The 19,434-nt window shown below is 46.2% G+C and overlaps 12 non-coding genes across 12 annotated transcripts; all 12 read right to left on the reverse strand.

Annotated features, from left to right (window-relative positions):
- Positions 1–755: 755 nt before the first annotated feature.
- On the reverse strand, positions 756–946 carry LOC142274199 (U2 spliceosomal RNA). Its single transcript, XR_012738539.1, has one exon. It is a non-coding gene; the product is annotated as a U2 spliceosomal RNA (small nuclear RNA).
- Positions 947–2,334: 1,388 nt separating this feature from the next.
- On the reverse strand, positions 2,335–2,525 carry LOC142274211 (U2 spliceosomal RNA). Its single transcript, XR_012738550.1, has one exon. It is a non-coding gene; the product is annotated as a U2 spliceosomal RNA (small nuclear RNA).
- Positions 2,526–3,912: 1,387 nt separating this feature from the next.
- Positions 3,913–4,103, reverse strand: LOC142274223 (U2 spliceosomal RNA). The gene has a single exon (XR_012738561.1). It is a non-coding gene; the product is annotated as a U2 spliceosomal RNA (small nuclear RNA).
- Positions 4,104–5,490: 1,387 nt separating this feature from the next.
- Positions 5,491–5,681, reverse strand: LOC142274235 (U2 spliceosomal RNA). The gene has a single exon (XR_012738572.1). It is a non-coding gene; the product is annotated as a U2 spliceosomal RNA (small nuclear RNA).
- A 1,387-nt stretch (positions 5,682–7,068) lies between these two features.
- LOC142274241 (U2 spliceosomal RNA) lies at positions 7,069–7,259 on the reverse strand. The gene has a single exon (XR_012738576.1). It is a non-coding gene; the product is annotated as a U2 spliceosomal RNA (small nuclear RNA).
- A 1,387-nt stretch (positions 7,260–8,646) lies between these two features.
- Positions 8,647–8,837, reverse strand: LOC142274200 (U2 spliceosomal RNA). Its single transcript, XR_012738540.1, has one exon. It is a non-coding gene; the product is annotated as a U2 spliceosomal RNA (small nuclear RNA).
- Positions 8,838–10,224: 1,387 nt separating this feature from the next.
- On the reverse strand, positions 10,225–10,415 carry LOC142274201 (U2 spliceosomal RNA). Its single transcript, XR_012738541.1, has one exon. It is a non-coding gene; the product is annotated as a U2 spliceosomal RNA (small nuclear RNA).
- A 1,387-nt stretch (positions 10,416–11,802) lies between these two features.
- LOC142274202 (U2 spliceosomal RNA) lies at positions 11,803–11,993 on the reverse strand. Its single transcript, XR_012738542.1, has one exon. It is a non-coding gene; the product is annotated as a U2 spliceosomal RNA (small nuclear RNA).
- A 1,387-nt stretch (positions 11,994–13,380) lies between these two features.
- LOC142274204 (U2 spliceosomal RNA) lies at positions 13,381–13,571 on the reverse strand. The gene has a single exon (XR_012738543.1). It is a non-coding gene; the product is annotated as a U2 spliceosomal RNA (small nuclear RNA).
- Positions 13,572–14,958: 1,387 nt separating this feature from the next.
- LOC142274205 (U2 spliceosomal RNA) lies at positions 14,959–15,149 on the reverse strand. Its single transcript, XR_012738544.1, has one exon. It is a non-coding gene; the product is annotated as a U2 spliceosomal RNA (small nuclear RNA).
- A 1,387-nt stretch (positions 15,150–16,536) lies between these two features.
- Positions 16,537–16,727, reverse strand: LOC142274206 (U2 spliceosomal RNA). The gene has a single exon (XR_012738545.1). It is a non-coding gene; the product is annotated as a U2 spliceosomal RNA (small nuclear RNA).
- A 1,387-nt stretch (positions 16,728–18,114) lies between these two features.
- Positions 18,115–18,305, reverse strand: LOC142274207 (U2 spliceosomal RNA). The gene has a single exon (XR_012738546.1). It is a non-coding gene; the product is annotated as a U2 spliceosomal RNA (small nuclear RNA).
- Between the last annotated feature and the right edge of the window lie 1,129 nt (positions 18,306–19,434).

The following is a 19,434-nucleotide window of genomic DNA, read 5'->3' on the forward strand; positions in this document are numbered from 1 at the left end:
AGGCAGACTACAGAAAAGCTTACTATCAAAGGTTAGAGGGGGGCTTTCTCAGAGGGCTTTTTACAGTTTTTCTATTCCCAATTAGCCGTTTAAGTGTACTTATTGAAAGTAGTAATTCTTTCATAGGCCGCCCTTTCTTAGTATTTGACGTTCCTTATATTGCGGTATGAGGCTTCGCAGTAGGTTGCAAACATTCATCACCCATGACTGTCCCCAATTGAGCTCAGAAGCTCAATGTCTATCATGACCTCTCTTTTAGAATGTCCAAGAGCAAGCAAACTATTCCTCCAGGAGAGGGCGCCAACAGACTACTAAAGAGATCATCATTACTCAAAGAAAACCCCAAAAACCAATGCATGATAGGAATAAACAGGTAACTTTCTTTGGAGTGGAAGCGGAGAGATCGCACCAGATGCCAATTCTAGATGTTATCACACCTGTGGTCACTGCAGCAGCAGGTGAATCCACTTTGTCCAAAAGGGATCTATTCCATTCAATTGCAAATGATCTAGATAAGACAGAGAACTGCAGCACGGGGACATAGCCGAGTTGGTCAGGTTGAGTGGTGATGAGTTTGCTATTTGGATGAATAAAGAAAGTCAAAAGTGTGAAAGATAAAAAACAAAAGGAGGAAGTGTGAAAAGTGAATGGGCCAAATTGAGGTGCATATGAAGACGTATGCTTTCTTCCAATTCATTAAATCGGGCTAATATGAATCAGGTGAATTGAGTTCTGCTTTTGGAAACTGGGTTAAGAAGGGGTGCACCGTTCCTGGAGGTACTGCAATACCAGGTCAATGCGTGGAGTGGACAGAGCAAGCTCTTTTTCCATCTCCCTGTTCTAAAAATCCATTTAATATATGGTCCCCAGATAGGGGACGTATCAGATATTAAACTGATAAGAACAGATACTACACTTGATCTTAGCCAAAAGGCCGAGAAGCGATAACCAGAATTGGTTTGGGCCTCGAGTGGCACCCTGGCCTATGCCGGACACATCTTAGGGAGAGAGAGCGAGAGGGAGACAAACCCACGCCTACACAAGACATTTTGTCACCCAAGCCAACCCTTGAAAAGGCTGCTTTGCAGAGCCAAAACAAGAAGAATGGTGCGTTTTGCAGCCGCCGCCCACTGCAATGAATCTGAATAACTCCTCCTTTAGGGCGCAAGCAACTCCCCTCCCCCTTGCAGTCTTTCCAATTCACGATACAAAAAGACGGACAGGACAGGTTGCCTGACTTTCCGTCACTGCCACCCTTTGCCATCCTTACCCGTAGAAAGCCCTTTCATCATCCCCAAACCCTAATCTTTTCCCTTTCCATTCCCAGCCCCCAAACCCTGCCCTCTGTACCTTTCTCACCACCCGCTTCCCTTCTCCTGTCATCCCCCTACCACCCGGGAAAAAAAGAGATTGCCCCCTCCTTCCACTAGCCCACCCTCCCACCCAAAGAACAACTTCTTCTGCGCAGCTTGTTTTCTAGGCAGCAGCGCTATTGTGATGTCATCGGGGGGCATTGTGACAAGCCGCCAGTGTTCCGTCTCTTCATGTTGTGCACAGTTCAAACGGAAAATACATCAACAGGCAGACTACAGAAAAGCTTACTATCAAAGGTTAGAGGGGGGCTTTCTCAGAGGGCTTTTTACAGTTTTTCTATTCCCAATTAGCCGTTTAAGTGTACTTATTGAAAGTAGTAATTCTTTCATAGGCCGCCCTTTCTTAGTATTTGACGTTCCTTATATTGCGGTATGAGGCTTCGCAGTAGGTTGCAAACATTCATCACCCATGACTGTCCCCAATTGAGCTCAGAAGCTCAATGTCTATCATGACCTCTCTTTTAGAATGTCCAAGAGCAAGCAAACTATTCCTCCAGGAGAGGGCGCCAACAGACTACTAAAGAGATCATCATTACTCAAAGAAAACCCCAAAAACCAATGCATGATAGGAATAAACAGGTAACTTTCTTTGGAGTGGAAGCGGAGAGATCGCACCAGATGCCAATTCTAGATGTTATCACACCTGTGGTCACTGCAGCAGCAGGTGAATCCACTTTGTCCAAAAGGGATCTATTCCATTCAATTGCAAATGATCTAGATAAGACAGAGAACTGCAGCACGGGGACATAGCCGAGTTGGTCAGGTTGAGTGGTGATGAGTTTGCTATTTGGATGAATAAAGAAAGTCAAAAGTGTGAAAGATAAAAAACAAAAGGAGGAAGTGTGAAAAGTGAATGGGCCAAATTGAGGTGCATATGAAGACGTATGCTTTCTTCCAATTCATTAAATCGGGCTAATATGAATCAGGTGAATTGAGTTCTGCTTTTGGAAACTGGGTTAAGAAGGGGTGCACCGTTCCTGGAGGTACTGCAATACCAGGTCAATGCGTGGAGTGGACAGAGCAAGCTCTTTTTCCATCTCCCTGTTCTAAAAATCCATTTAATATATGGTCCCCAGATAGGGGACGTATCAGATATTAAACTGATAAGAACAGATACTACACTTGATCTTAGCCAAAAGGCCGAGAAGCGATAACCAGAATTGGTTTGGGCCTCGAGTGGCACCCTGGCCTATGCCGGACACATCTTAGGGAGAGAGAGCGAGAGGGAGACAAACCCACGCCTACACAAGACATTTTGTCACCCAAGCCAACCCTTGAAAAGGCTGCTTTGCAGAGCCAAAACAAGAAGAATGGTGCGTTTTGCAGCCGCCGCCCACTGCAATGAATCTGAATAACTCCTCCTTTAGGGCGCAAGCAACTCCCCTCCCCCTTGCAGTCTTTCCAATTCACGATACAAAAAGACGGACAGGACAGGTTGCCTGACTTTCCGTCACTGCCACCCTTTGCCATCCTTACCCGTAGAAAGCCCTTTCATCATCCCCAAACCCTAATCTTTTCCCTTTCCTTCCCAGCCCCCAAACCCTGCCCTCTGTACCTTTCTCACCACCCGCTTCCCTTCTCCTGTCATCCCCCTACCACCCGGGAAAAAAAGAGATTGCCCCCTCCTTCCACTAGCCCACCCTCCCACCCAAAGAACAACTTCTTCTGCGCAGCTTGTTTTCTAGGCAGCAGCGCTATTGTGATGTCATCGGGGGGCATTGTGACAAGCCGCCAGTGTTCCGTCTCTTCATGTTGTGCACAGTTCAAACGGAAAATACATCAACAGGCAGACTACAGAAAAGCTTACTATCAAAGGTTAGAGGGGGGCTTTCTCAGAGGGCTTTTTACAGTTTTTCTATTCCCAATTAGCCGTTTAAGTGTACTTATTGAAAGTAGTAATTCTTTCATAGGCCGCCCTTTCTTAGTATTTGACGTTCCTTATATTGCGGTATGAGGCTTCGCAGTAGGTTGCAAACATTCATCACCCATGACTGTCCCCAATTGAGCTCAGAAGCTCAATGTCTATCATGACCTCTCTTTTAGAATGTCCAAGAGCAAGCAAACTATTCCTCCAGGAGAGGGCGCCAACAGACTACTAAAGAGATCATCATTACTCAAAGAAAACCCCAAAAACCAATGCATGATAGGAATAAACAGGTAACTTTCTTTGGAGTGGAAGCGGAGAGATCGCACCAGATGCCAATTCTAGATGTTATCACACCTGTGGTCACTGCAGCAGCAGGTGAATCCACTTTGTCCAAAAGGGATCTATTCCATTCAATTGCAAATGATCTAGATAAGACAGAGAACTGCAGCACGGGGACATAGCCGAGTTGGTCAGGTTGAGTGGTGATGAGTTTGCTATTTGGATGAATAAAGAAAGTCAAAAGTGTGAAAGATAAAAAACAAAAGGAGGAAGTGTGAAAAGTGAATGGGCCAAATTGAGGTGCATATGAAGACGTATGCTTTCTTCCAATTCATTAAATCGGGCTAATATGAATCAGGTGAATTGAGTTCTGCTTTTGGAAACTGGGTTAAGAAGGGGTGCACCGTTCCTGGAGGTACTGCAATACCAGGTCAATGCGTGGAGTGGACAGAGCAAGCTCTTTTTCCATCTCCCTGTTCTAAAAATCCATTTAATATATGGTCCCCAGATAGGGGACGTATCAGATATTAAACTGATAAGAACAGATACTACACTTGATCTTAGCCAAAAGGCCGAGAAGCGATAACCAGAATTGGTTTGGGCCTCGAGTGGCACCCTGGCCTATGCCGGACACATCTTAGGGAGAGAGAGCGAGAGGGAGACAAACCCACGCCTACACAAGACATTTTGTCACCCAAGCCAACCCTTGAAAAGGCTGCTTTGCAGAGCCAAAACAAGAAGAATGGTGCGTTTTGCAGCCGCCGCCCACTGCAATGAATCTGAATAACTCCTCCTTTAGGGCGCAAGCAACTCCCCTCCCCCTTGCAGTCTTTCCAATTCACGATACAAAAAGACGGACAGGACAGGTTGCCTGACTTTCCGTCACTGCCACCCTTTGCCATCCTTACCCGTAGAAAGCCCTTTCATCATCCCCAAACCCTAATCTTTTCCCTTTCCTTCCCAGCCCCCAAACCCTGCCCTCTGTACCTTTCTCACCACCCGCTTCCCTTCTCCTGTCATCCCCCTACCACCCGGGAAAAAAAGAGATTGCCCCCTCCTTCCACTAGCCCACCCTCCCACCCAAAGAACAACTTCTTCTGCGCAGCTTGTTTTCTAGGCAGCAGCGCTATTGTGATGTCATCGGGGGGCATTGTGACAAGCCGCCAGTGTTCCGTCTCTTCATGTTGTGCACAGTTCAAACGGAAAATACATCAACAGGCAGACTACAGAAAAGCTTACTATCAAAGGTTAGAGGGGGGCTTTCTCAGAGGGCTTTTTACAGTTTTTCTATTCCCAATTAGCCGTTTAAGTGTACTTATTGAAAGTAGTAATTCTTTCATAGGCCGCCCTTTCTTAGTATTTGACGTTCCTTATATTGCGGTATGAGGCTTCGCAGTAGGTTGCAAACATTCATCACCCATGACTGTCCCCAATTGAGCTCAGAAGCTCAATGTCTATCATGACCTCTCTTTTAGAATGTCCAAGAGCAAGCAAACTATTCCTCCAGGAGAGGGCGCCAACAGACTACTAAAGAGATCATCATTACTCAAAGAAAACCCCAAAAACCAATGCATGATAGGAATAAACAGGTAACTTTCTTTGGAGTGGAAGCGGAGAGATCGCACCAGATGCCAATTCTAGATGTTATCACACCTGTGGTCACTGCAGCAGCAGGTGAATCCACTTTGTCCAAAAGGGATCTATTCCATTCAATTGCAAATGATCTAGATAAGACAGAGAACTGCAGCACGGGGACATAGCCGAGTTGGTCAGGTTGAGTGGTGATGAGTTTGCTATTTGGATGAATAAAGAAAGTCAAAAGTGTGAAAGATAAAAAACAAAAGGAGGAAGTGTGAAAAGTGAATGGGCCAAATTGAGGTGCATATGAAGACGTATGCTTTCTTCCAATTCATTAAATCGGGCTAATATGAATCAGGTGAATTGAGTTCTGCTTTTGGAAACTGGGTTAAGAAGGGGTGCACCGTTCCTGGAGGTACTGCAATACCAGGTCAATGCGTGGAGTGGACAGAGCAAGCTCTTTTTCCATCTCCCTGTTCTAAAAATCCATTTAATATATGGTCCCCAGATAGGGGACGTATCAGATATTAAACTGATAAGAACAGATACTACACTTGATCTTAGCCAAAAGGCCGAGAAGCGATAACCAGAATTGGTTTGGGCCTCGAGTGGCACCCTGGCCTATGCCGGACACATCTTAGGGAGAGAGAGCGAGAGGGAGACAAACCCACGCCTACACAAGACATTTTGTCACCCAAGCCAACCCTTGAAAAGGCTGCTTTGCAGAGCCAAAACAAGAAGAATGGTGCGTTTTGCAGCCGCCGCCCACTGCAATGAATCTGAATAACTCCTCCTTTAGGGCGCAAGCAACTCCCCTCCCCCTTGCAGTCTTTCCAATTCACGATACAAAAAGACGGACAGGACAGGTTGCCTGACTTTCCGTCACTGCCACCCTTTGCCATCCTTACCCGTAGAAAGCCCTTTCATCATCCCCAAACCCTAATCTTTTCCCTTTCCTTCCCAGCCCCCAAACCCTGCCCTCTGTACCTTTCTCACCACCCGCTTCCCTTCTCCTGTCATCCCCCTACCACCCGGGAAAAAAAGAGATTGCCCCCTCCTTCCACTAGCCCACCCTCCCACCCAAAGAACAACTTCTTCTGCGCAGCTTGTTTTCTAGGCAGCAGCGCTATTGTGATGTCATCGGGGGGCATTGTGACAAGCCGCCAGTGTTCCGTCTCTTCATGTTGTGCACAGTTCAAACGGAAAATACATCAACAGGCAGACTACAGAAAAGCTTACTATCAAAGGTTAGAGGGGGGCTTTCTCAGAGGGCTTTTTACAGTTTTTCTATTCCCAATTAGCCGTTTAAGTGTACTTATTGAAAGTAGTAATTCTTTCATAGGCCGCCCTTTCTTAGTATTTGACGTTCCTTATATTGCGGTATGAGGCTTCGCAGTAGGTTGCAAACATTCATCACCCATGACTGTCCCCAATTGAGCTCAGAAGCTCAATGTCTATCATGACCTCTCTTTTAGAATGTCCAAGAGCAAGCAAACTATTCCTCCAGGAGAGGGCGCCAACAGACTACTAAAGAGATCATCATTACTCAAAGAAAACCCCAAAAACCAATGCATGATAGGAATAAACAGGTAACTTTCTTTGGAGTGGAAGCGGAGAGATCGCACCAGATGCCAATTCTAGATGTTATCACACCTGTGGTCACTGCAGCAGCAGGTGAATCCACTTTGTCCAAAAGGGATCTATTCCATTCAATTGCAAATGATCTAGATAAGACAGAGAACTGCAGCACGGGGACATAGCCGAGTTGGTCAGGTTGAGTGGTGATGAGTTTGCTATTTGGATGAATAAAGAAAGTCAAAAGTGTGAAAGATAAAAAACAAAAGGAGGAAGTGTGAAAAGTGAATGGGCCAAATTGAGGTGCATATGAAGACGTATGCTTTCTTCCAATTCATTAAATCGGGCTAATATGAATCAGGTGAATTGAGTTCTGCTTTTGGAAACTGGGTTAAGAAGGGGTGCACCGTTCCTGGAGGTACTGCAATACCAGGTCAATGCGTGGAGTGGACAGAGCAAGCTCTTTTTCCATCTCCCTGTTCTAAAAATCCATTTAATATATGGTCCCCAGATAGGGGACGTATCAGATATTAAACTGATAAGAACAGATACTACACTTGATCTTAGCCAAAAGGCCGAGAAGCGATAACCAGAATTGGTTTGGGCCTCGAGTGGCACCCTGGCCTATGCCGGACACATCTTAGGGAGAGAGAGCGAGAGGGAGACAAACCCACGCCTACACAAGACATTTTGTCACCCAAGCCAACCCTTGAAAAGGCTGCTTTGCAGAGCCAAAACAAGAAGAATGGTGCGTTTTGCAGCCGCCGCCCACTGCAATGAATCTGAATAACTCCTCCTTTAGGGCGCAAGCAACTCCCCTCCCCCTTGCAGTCTTTCCAATTCACGATACAAAAAGACGGACAGGACAGGTTGCCTGACTTTCCGTCACTGCCACCCTTTGCCATCCTTACCCGTAGAAAGCCCTTTCATCATCCCCAAACCCTAATCTTTTCCCTTTCCTTCCCAGCCCCCAAACCCTGCCCTCTGTACCTTTCTCACCACCCGCTTCCCTTCTCCTGTCATCCCCCTACCACCCGGGAAAAAAAGAGATTGCCCCCTCCTTCCACTAGCCCACCCTCCCACCCAAAGAACAACTTCTTCTGCGCAGCTTGTTTTCTAGGCAGCAGCGCTATTGTGATGTCATCGGGGGGCATTGTGACAAGCCGCCAGTGTTCCGTCTCTTCATGTTGTGCACAGTTCAAACGGAAAATACATCAACAGGCAGACTACAGAAAAGCTTACTATCAAAGGTTAGAGGGGGGCTTTCTCAGAGGGCTTTTTACAGTTTTTCTATTCCCAATTAGCCGTTTAAGTGTACTTATTGAAAGTAGTAATTCTTTCATAGGCCGCCCTTTCTTAGTATTTGACGTTCCTTATATTGCGGTATGAGGCTTCGCAGTAGGTTGCAAACATTCATCACCCATGACTGTCCCCAATTGAGCTCAGAAGCTCAATGTCTATCATGACCTCTCTTTTAGAATGTCCAAGAGCAAGCAAACTATTCCTCCAGGAGAGGGCGCCAACAGACTACTAAAGAGATCATCATTACTCAAAGAAAACCCCAAAAACCAATGCATGATAGGAATAAACAGGTAACTTTCTTTGGAGTGGAAGCGGAGAGATCGCACCAGATGCCAATTCTAGATGTTATCACACCTGTGGTCACTGCAGCAGCAGGTGAATCCACTTTGTCCAAAAGGGATCTATTCCATTCAATTGCAAATGATCTAGATAAGACAGAGAACTGCAGCACGGGGACATAGCCGAGTTGGTCAGGTTGAGTGGTGATGAGTTTGCTATTTGGATGAATAAAGAAAGTCAAAAGTGTGAAAGATAAAAAACAAAAGGAGGAAGTGTGAAAAGTGAATGGGCCAAATTGAGGTGCATATGAAGACGTATGCTTTCTTCCAATTCATTAAATCGGGCTAATATGAATCAGGTGAATTGAGTTCTGCTTTTGGAAACTGGGTTAAGAAGGGGTGCACCGTTCCTGGAGGTACTGCAATACCAGGTCAATGCGTGGAGTGGACAGAGCAAGCTCTTTTTCCATCTCCCTGTTCTAAAAATCCATTTAATATATGGTCCCCAGATAGGGGACGTATCAGATATTAAACTGATAAGAACAGATACTACACTTGATCTTAGCCAAAAGGCCGAGAAGCGATAACCAGAATTGGTTTGGGCCTCGAGTGGCACCCTGGCCTATGCCGGACACATCTTAGGGAGAGAGAGCGAGAGGGAGACAAACCCACGCCTACACAAGACATTTTGTCACCCAAGCCAACCCTTGAAAAGGCTGCTTTGCAGAGCCAAAACAAGAAGAATGGTGCGTTTTGCAGCCGCCGCCCACTGCAATGAATCTGAATAACTCCTCCTTTAGGGCGCAAGCAACTCCCCTCCCCCTTGCAGTCTTTCCAATTCACGATACAAAAAGACGGACAGGACAGGTTGCCTGACTTTCCGTCACTGCCACCCTTTGCCATCCTTACCCGTAGAAAGCCCTTTCATCATCCCCAAACCCTAATCTTTTCCCTTTCCTTCCCAGCCCCCAAACCCTGCCCTCTGTACCTTTCTCACCACCCGCTTCCCTTCTCCTGTCATCCCCCTACCACCCGGGAAAAAAAGAGATTGCCCCCTCCTTCCACTAGCCCACCCTCCCACCCAAAGAACAACTTCTTCTGCGCAGCTTGTTTTCTAGGCAGCAGCGCTATTGTGATGTCATCGGGGGGCATTGTGACAAGCCGCCAGTGTTCCGTCTCTTCATGTTGTGCACAGTTCAAACGGAAAATACATCAACAGGCAGACTACAGAAAAGCTTACTATCAAAGGTTAGAGGGGGGCTTTCTCAGAGGGCTTTTTACAGTTTTTCTATTCCCAATTAGCCGTTTAAGTGTACTTATTGAAAGTAGTAATTCTTTCATAGGCCGCCCTTTCTTAGTATTTGACGTTCCTTATATTGCGGTATGAGGCTTCGCAGTAGGTTGCAAACATTCATCACCCAAGACTGTCCCCAATTGAGCTCAGAAGCTCAATGTCTATCATGACCTCTCTTTTAGAATGTCCAAGAGCAAGCAAACTATTCCTCCAGGAGAGGGCGCCAACAGACTACTAAAGAGATCATCATTACTCAAAGAAAACCCCAAAAACCAATGCATGATAGGAATAAACAGGTAACTTTCTTTGGAGTGGAAGCGGAGAGATCGCACCAGATGCCAATTCTAGATGTTATCACACCTGTGGTCACTGCAGCAGCAGGTGAATCCACTTTGTCCAAAAGGGATCTATTCCATTCAATTGCAAATGATCTAGATAAGACAGAGAACTGCAGCACGGGGACATAGCCGAGTTGGTCAGGTTGAGTGGTGATGAGTTTGCTATTTGGATGAATAAAGAAAGTCAAAAGTGTGAAAGATAAAAAACAAAAGGAGGAAGTGTGAAAAGTGAATGGGCCAAATTGAGGTGCATATGAAGACGTATGCTTTCTTCCAATTCATTAAATCGGGCTAATATGAATCAGGTGAATTGAGTTCTGCTTTTGGAAACTGGGTTAAGAAGGGGTGCACCGTTCCTGGAGGTACTGCAATACCAGGTCAATGCGTGGAGTGGACAGAGCAAGCTCTTTTTCCATCTCCCTGTTCTAAAAATCCATTTAATATATGGTCCCCAGATAGGGGACGTATCAGATATTAAACTGATAAGAACAGATACTACACTTGATCTTAGCCAAAAGGCCGAGAAGCGATAACCAGAATTGGTTTGGGCCTCGAGTGGCACCCTGGCCTATGCCGGACACATCTTAGGGAGAGAGAGCGAGAGGGAGACAAACCCACGCCTACACAAGACATTTTGTCACCCAAGCCAACCCTTGAAAAGGCTGCTTTGCAGAGCCAAAACAAGAAGAATGGTGCGTTTTGCAGCCGCCGCCCACTGCAATGAATCTGAATAACTCCTCCTTTAGGGCGCAAGCAACTCCCCTCCCCCTTGCAGTCTTTCCAACTCACGATACAAAAAGACGGACAGGACAGGTTGCCTGACTTTCCGTCACTGCCACCCTTTGCCATCCTTACCCGTAGAAAGCCCTTTCATCATCCCCAAACCCTAATCTTTTCCCTTTCCTTCCCAGCCCCCAAACCCTGCCCTCTGTACCTTTCTCACCACCCGCTTCCCTTCTCCTGTCATCCCCCTACCACCCGGGAAAAAAAGAGATTGCCCCCTCCTTCCACTAGCCCACCCTCCCACCCAAAGAACAACTTCTTCTGCGCAGCTTGTTTTCTAGGCAGCAGCGCTATTGTGATGTCATCGGGGGGCATTGTGACAAGCCGCCAGTGTTCCGTCTCTTCATGTTGTGCACAGTTCAAACGGAAAATACATCAACAGGCAGACTACAGAAAAGCTTACTATCAAAGGTTAGAGGGGGGCTTTCTCAGAGGGCTTTTTACAGTTTTTCTATTCCCAATTAGCCGTTTAAGTGTACTTATTGAAAGTAGTAATTCTTTCATAGGCCGCCCTTTCTTAGTATTTGACGTTCCTTATATTGCGGTATGAGGCTTCGCAGTAGGTTGCAAACATTCATCACCCATGACTGTCCCCAATTGAGCTCAGAAGCTCAATGTCTATCATGACCTCTCTTTTAGAATGTCCAAGAGCAAGCAAACTATTCCTCCAGGAGAGGGCGCCAACAGACTACTAAAGAGATCATCATTACTCAAAGAAAACCCCAAAAACCAATGCATGATAGGAATAAACAGGTAACTTTCTTTGGAGTGGAAGCGGAGAGATCGCACCAGATGCCAATTCTAGATGTTATCACACCTGTGGTCACTGCAGCAGCAGGTGAATCCACTTTGTCCAAAAGGGATCTATTCCATTCAATTGCAAATGATCTAGATAAGACAGAGAACTGCAGCACGGGGACATAGCCGAGTTGGTCAGGTTGAGTGGTGATGAGTTTGCTATTTGGATGAATAAAGAAAGTCAAAAGTGTGAAAGATAAAAAACAAAAGGAGGAAGTGTGAAAAGTGAATGGGCCAAATTGAGGTGCATATGAAGACGTATGCTTTCTTCCAATTCATTAAATCGGGCTAATATGAATCAGGTGAATTGAGTTCTGCTTTTGGAAACTGGGTTAAGAAGGGGTGCACCGTTCCTGGAGGTACTGCAATACCAGGTCAATGCGTGGAGTGGACAGAGCAAGCTCTTTTTCCATCTCCCTGTTCTAAAAATCCATTTAATATATGGTCCCCAGATAGGGGACGTATCAGATATTAAACTGATAAGAACAGATACTACACTTGATCTTAGCCAAAAGGCCGAGAAGCGATAACCAGAATTGGTTTGGGCCTCGAGTGGCACCCTGGCCTATGCCGGACACATCTTAGGGAGAGAGAGCGAGAGGGAGACAAACCCACGCCTACACAAGACATTTTGTCACCCAAGCCAACCCTTGAAAAGGCTGCTTTGCAGAGCCAAAACAAGAAGAATGGTGCGTTTTGCAGCCGCCGCCCACTGCAATGAATCTGAATAACTCCTCCTTTAGGGCGCAAGCAACTCCCCTCCCCCTTGCAGTCTTTCCAATTCACGATACAAAAAGACGGACAGGACAGGTTGCCTGACTTTCCGTCACTGCCACCCTTTGCCATCCTTACCCGTAGAAAGCCCTTTCATCATCCCCAAACCCTAATCTTTTCCCTTTCCTTCCCAGCCCCCAAACCCTGCCCTCTGTACCTTTCTCACCACCCGCTTCCCTTCTCCTGTCATCCCCCTACCACCCGGGAAAAAAAGAGATTGCCCCCTCCTTCCACTAGCCCACCCTCCCACCCAAAGAACAACTTCTTCTGCGCAGCTTGTTTTCTAGGCAGCAGCGCTATTGTGATGTCATCGGGGGGCATTGTGACAAGCCGCCAGTGTTCCGTCTCTTCATGTTGTGCACAGTTCAAACGGAAAATACATCAACAGGCAGACTACAGAAAAGCTTACTATCAAAGGTTAGAGGGGGGCTTTCTCAGAGGGCTTTTTACAGTTTTTCTATTCCCAATTAGCCGTTTAAGTGTACTTATTGAAAGTAGTAATTCTTTCATAGGCCGCCCTTTCTTAGTATTTGACGTTCCTTATATTGCGGTATGAGGCTTCGCAGTAGGTTGCAAACATTCATCACCCATGACTGTCCCCAATTGAGCTCAGAAGCTCAATGTCTATCATGACCTCTCTTTTAGAATGTCCAAGAGCAAGCAAACTATTCCTCCAGGAGAGGGCGCCAACAGACTACTAAAGAGATCATCATTACTCAAAGAAAACCCCAAAAACCAATGCATGATAGGAATAAACAGGTAACTTTCTTTGGAGTGGAAGCGGAGAGATCGCACCAGATGCCAATTCTAGATGTTATCACACCTGTGGTCACTGCAGCAGCAGGTGAATCCACTTTGTCCAAAAGGGATCTATTCCATTCAATTGCAAATGATCTAGATAAGACAGAGAACTGCAGCACGGGGACATAGCCGAGTTGGTCAGGTTGAGTGGTGATGAGTTTGCTATTTGGATGAATAAAGAAAGTCAAAAGTGTGAAAGATAAAAAACAAAAGGAGGAAGTGTGAAAAGTGAATGGGCCAAATTGAGGTGCATATGAAGACGTATGCTTTCTTCCAATTCATTAAATCGGGCTAATATGAATCAGGTGAATTGAGTTCTGCTTTTGGAAACTGGGTTAAGAAGGGGTGCACCGTTCCTGGAGGTACTGCAATACCAGGTCAATGCGTGGAGTGGACAGAGCAAGCTCTTTTTCCATCTCCCTGTTCTAAAAATCCATTTAATATATGGTCCCCAGATAGGGGACGTATCAGATATTAAACTGATAAGAACAGATACTACACTTGATCTTAGCCAAAAGGCCGAGAAGCGATAACCAGAATTGGTTTGGGCCTCGAGTGGCACCCTGGCCTATGCCGGACACATCTTAGGGAGAGAGAGCGAGAGGGAGACAAACCCACGCCTACACAAGACATTTTGTCACCCAAGCCAACCCTTGAAAAGGCTGCTTTGCAGAGCCAAAACAAGAAGAATGGTGCGTTTTGCAGCCGCCGCCCACTGCAATGAATCTGAATAACTCCTCCTTTAGGGCGCAAGCAACTCCCCTCCCCCTTGCAGTCTTTCCAATTCACGATACAAAAAGACGGACAGGACAGGTTGCCTGACTTTCCGTCACTGCCACCCTTTGCCATCCTTACCCGTAGAAAGCCCTTTCATCATCCCCAAACCCTAATCTTTTCCCTTTCCTTCCCAGCCCCCAAACCCTGCCCTCTGTACCTTTCTCACCACCCGCTTCCCTTCTCCTGTCATCCCCCTACCACCCGGGAAAAAAAGAGATTGCCCCCTCCTTCCACTAGCCCACCCTCCCACCCAAAGAACAACTTCTTCTGCGCAGCTTGTTTTCTAGGCAGCAGCGCTATTGTGATGTCATCGGGGGGCATTGTGACAAGCCGCCAGTGTTCCGTCTCTTCATGTTGTGCACAGTTCAAACGGAAAATACATCAACAGGCAGACTACAGAAAAGCTTACTATCAAAGGTTAGAGGGGGGCTTTCTCAGAGGGCTTTTTACAGTTTTTCTATTCCCAATTAGCCGTTTAAGTGTACTTATTGAAAGTAGTAATTCTTTCATAGGCCGCCCTTTCTTAGTATTTGACGTTCCTTATATTGCGGTATGAGGCTTCGCAGTAGGTTGCAAACATTCATCACCCATGACTGTCCCCAATTGAGCTCAGAAGCTCAATGTCTATCATGACCTCTCTTTTAGAATGTCCAAGAGCAAGCAAACTATTCCTCCAGGAGAGGGCGCCAACAGACTACTAAAGAGATCATCATTACTCAAAGAAAACCCCAAAAACCAATGCATGATAGGAATAAACAGGTAACTTTCTTTGGAGTGGAAGCGGAGAGATCGCACCAGATGCCAATTCTAGATGTTATCACACCTGTGGTCACTGCAGCAGCAGGTGAATCCACTTTGTCCAAAAGGGATCTATTCCATTCAATTGCAAATGATCTAGATAAGACAGAGAACTGCAGCACGGGGACATAGCCGAGTTGGTCAGGTTGAGTGGTGATGAGTTTGCTATTTGGATGAATAAAGAAAGTCAAAAGTGTGAAAGATAAAAAACAAAAGGAGGAAGTGTGAAAAGTGAATGGGCCAAATTGAGGTGCATATGAAGACGTATGCTTTCTTCCAATTCATTAAATCGGGCTAATATGAATCAGGTGAATTGAGTTCTGCTTTTGGAAACTGGGTTAAGAAGGGGTGCACCGTTCCTGGAGGTACTGCAATACCAGGTCAATGCGTGGAGTGGACAGAGCAAGCTCTTTTTCCATCTCCCTGTTCTAAAAATCCATTTAATATATGGTCCCCAGATAGGGGACGTATCAGATATTAAACTGATAAGAACAGATACTACACTTGATCTTAGCCAAAAGGCCGAGAAGCGATAACCAGAATTGGTTTGGGCCTCGAGTGGCACCCTGGCCTATGCCGGACACATCTTAGGGAGAGAGAGCGAGAGGGAGACAAACCCACGCCTACACAAGACATTTTGTCACCCAAGCCAACCCTTGAAAAGGCTGCTTTGCAGAGCCAAAACAAGAAGAATGGTGCGTTTTGCAGCCGCCGCCCACTGCAATGAATCTGAATAACTCCTCCTTTAGGGCGCAAGCAACTCCCCTCCCCCTTGCAGTCTTTCCAATTCACGATACAAAAAGACGGACAGGACAGGTTGCCTGACTTTCCGTCACTGCCACCCTTTGCCATCCTTACCCGTAGAAAGCCCTTTCATCATCCCCAAACCCTAATCTTTTCCCTTTCCTTCCCAGCCCCCAAACCCTGCCCTCTGTACCTTTCTCACCACCCGCTTCCCTTCTCCTGTCATCCCCCTACCACCCGGGAAAAAAAGAGATTGCCCCCTCCTTCCACTAGCCCACCCTCCCACCCAAAGAACAACTTCTTCTGCGCAGCTTGTTTTCTAGGCAGCAGCGCTATTGTGATGTCATCGGGGGGCATTGTGACAAGCCGCCAGTGTTCCGTCTCTTCATGTTGTGCACAGTTCAAACGGAAAATACATCAACAGGCAGACTACAGAAAAGCTTACTATCAAAGGTTAGAGGGGGGCTTTCTCAGAGGGCTTTTTACAGTTTTTCTATTCCCAATTAGCCGTTTAAGTGTACTTATTGAAAGTAGTAATTCTTTCATAGGCCGCCCTTTCTTAGTATTTGACGTTCCTTATATTGCGGTATGAGGCTTCGCAGTAGGTTGCAAACATTCATCACCCATGACTGTCCCCAATTGAGCTCAGAAGCTCAATGTCTATCATGACCTCTCTTTTAGAATGTCCAAGAGCAAGCAAACTATTCCTCCAGGAGAGGGCGCCAACAGACTACTAAAGAGATCATCATTACTCAAAGAAAACCCCAAAAACCAATGCATGATAGGAATAAACAGGTAACTTTCTTTGGAGTGGAAGCGGAGAGATCGCACCAGATGCCAATTCTAGATGTTATCACACCTGTGGTCACTGCAGCAGCAGGTGAATCCACTTTGTCCAAAAGGGATCTATTCCATTCAATTGCAAATGATCTAGATAAGACAGAGAACTGCAGCACGGGGACATAGCCGAGTTGGTCAGGTTGAGTGGTGATGAGTTTGCTATTTGGATGAATAAAGAAAGTCAAAAGTGTGAAAGATAAAAAACAAAAGGAGGAAGTGTGAAAAGTGAATGGGCCAAATTGAGGTGCATATGAAGACGTATGCTTTCTTCCAATTCATTAAATCGGGCTAATATGAATCAGGTGAATTGAGTTCTGCTTTTGGAAACTGGGTTAAGAAGGGGTGCACCGTTCCTGGAGGTACTGCAATACCAGGTCAATGCGTGGAGTGGACAGAGCAAGCTCTTTTTCCATCTCCCTGTTCTAAAAATCCATTTAATATATGGTCCCCAGATAGGGGACGTATCAGATATTAAACTGATAAGAACAGATACTACACTTGATCTTAGCCAAAAGGCCGAGAAGCGATAACCAGAATTGGTTTGGGCCTCGAGTGGCACCCTGGCCTATGCCGGACACATCTTAGGGAGAGAGAGCGAGAGGGAGACAAACCCACGCCTACACAAGACATTTTGTCACCCAAGCCAACCCTTGAAAAGGCTGCTTTGCAGAGCCAAAACAAGAAGAATGGTGCGTTTTGCAGCCGCCGCCCACTGCAATGAATCTGAATAACTCCTCCTTTAGGGCGCAAGCAACTCCCCTCCCCCTTGCAGTCTTTCCAATTCACGATACAAAAAGACGGACAGGACAGGTTGCCTGACTTTCCGTCACTGCCACCCTTTGCCATCCTTACCCGTAGAAAGCCCTTTCATCATCCCCAAACCCTAATCTTTTCCCTTTCCTTCCCAGCCCCCAAACCCTGCCCTCTGTACCTTTCTCACCACCCGCTTCCCTTCTCCTGTCATCCCCCTACCACCCGGGAAAAAAAGAGATTGCCCCCTCCTTCCACTAGCCCACCCTCCCACCCAAAGAACAACTTCTTCTGCGCAGCTTGTTTTCTAGGCAGCAGCGCTATTGTGATGTCATCGGGGGGCATTGTGACAAGCCGCCAGTGTTCCGTCTCTTCATGTTGTGCACAGTTCAAACGGAAAATACATCAACAGGCAGACTACAGAAAAGCTTACTATCAAAGGTTAGAGGGGGGCTTTCTCAGAGGGCTTTTTACAGTTTTTCTATTCCCAATTAGCCGTTTAAGTGTACTTATTGAAAGTAGTAATTCTTTCATAGGCCGCCCTTTCTTAGTATTTGACGTTCCTTATATTGCGGTATGAGGCTTCGCAGTAGGTTGCAAACATTCATCACCCATGACTGTCCCCAATTGAGCTCAGAAGCTCAATGTCTATCATGACCTCTCTTTTAGAATGTCCAAGAGCAAGCAAACTATTCCTCCAGGAGAGGGCGCCAACAGACTACTAAAGAGATCATCATTACTCAAAGAAAACCCCAAAAACCAATGCATGATAGGAATAAACAGGTAACTTTCTTTGGAGTGGAAGCGGAGAGATCGCACCAGATGCCAATTCTAGATGTTATCACACCTGTGGTCACTGCAGCAGCAGGTGAATCCACTTTGTCCAAAAGGGATCTATTCCATTCAATTGCAAATGATCTAGATAAGACAGAGAACTGCAGCACGGGGACATAGCCGAGTTGGTCAGGTTGAGTGGTGATGAGTTTGCTATTTGGATGAATAAAGAAAGTCAAAAGTGTGAAAGATAAAAAACAAAAGGAGGAAGTGTGAAAAGTGAATGGGCCAAATTGAGGTGCATATGAAGACGTATGCTTTCTTCCAATTCATTAAATCGGGCTAATATGAATCAGGTGAATTGAGTTCTGCTTTTGGAAACTGGGTTAAGAAGGGGTGCACCGTTCCTGGAGGTACTGCAATACCAGGTCAATGCGTGGAGTGGACAGAGCAAGCTCTTTTTCCATCTCCCTGTTCTAAAAATCCATTTAATATATGGTCCCCAGATAGGGGACGTATCAGATATTAAACTGATAAGAACAGATACTACACTTGATCTTAGCCAAAAGGCCGAGAAGCGATAACCAGAATTGGTTTGGGCCTCGAGTGGCACCCTGGCCTATGCCGGACACATCTTAGGGAGAGAGAGCGAGAGGGAGACAAACCCACGCCTACACAAGACATTTTGTCACCCAAGCCAACCCTTGAAAAGGCTGCTTTGCAGAGCCAAAACAAGAAGAATGGTGCGTTTTGCAGCCGCCGCCCACTGCAATGAATCTGAATAACTCCTCCTTTAGGGCGCAAGCAACTCCCCTCCCCCTTGCAGTCTTTCCAATTCACGATACAAAAAGACGGACAGGACAGGTTGCCTGACTTTCCGTCACTGCCACCCTTTGCCATCCTTACCCGTAGAAAGCCCTTTCATCATCCCCAAACCCTAATCTTTTCCCTTTCCTTCCCAGCCCCCAAACCCTGCCCTCTGTACCTTTCTCACCACCCGCTTCCCTTCTCCTGTCATCCCCCTACCACCCGGGAAAAAAAGAGATTGCCCCCTCCTTCCACTAGCCCACCCTCCCACCCAAAGAACAACTTCTTCTGCGCAGCTTGTTTTCTAGGCAGCAGCGCTATTGTGATGTCATCGGGGGGCATTGTGACAAGCCGCCAGTGTTCCGTCTCTTCATGTTGTGCACAGTTCAAACGGAAAATACATCAACAGGCAGACTACAGAAAAGCTTACTATCAAAGGTTAGAGGGGGGCTTTCTCAGAGGGCTTTTTACAGTTTTTCTATTCCCAATTAGCCGTTTAAGTGTACTTATTGAAAGTAGTAATTCTTTCATAGGCCGCCCTTTCTTAGTATTTGACGTTCCTTATATTGCGGTATGAGGCTTCGCAGTAGGTTGCAAACATTCATCACCCATGACTGTCCCCAATTGAGCTCAGAAGCTCAATGTCTATCATGACCTCTCTTTTAGAATGTCCAAGAGCAAGCAAACTATTCCTCCAGGAGAGGGCGCCAACAGACTACTAAAGAGATCATCATTACTCAAAGAAAACCCCAAAAACCAATGCATGATAGGAATAAACAGGTAACTTTCTTTGGAGTGGAAGCGGAGAGATCGCACCAGATGCCAATTCTAGATGTTATCACACCTGTGGTCACTGCAGCAGCAGGTGAATCCACTTTGTCCAAAAGGGATCTATTCCATTCAA

The sequence above is a fragment of the Anomaloglossus baeobatrachus genome, unplaced genomic scaffold, assembly GCF_048569485.1.
Source record: "Anomaloglossus baeobatrachus isolate aAnoBae1 unplaced genomic scaffold, aAnoBae1.hap1 Scaffold_3714, whole genome shotgun sequence".
Taxonomy (NCBI): Eukaryota; Metazoa; Chordata; class Amphibia; order Anura; family Aromobatidae; genus Anomaloglossus; species Anomaloglossus baeobatrachus.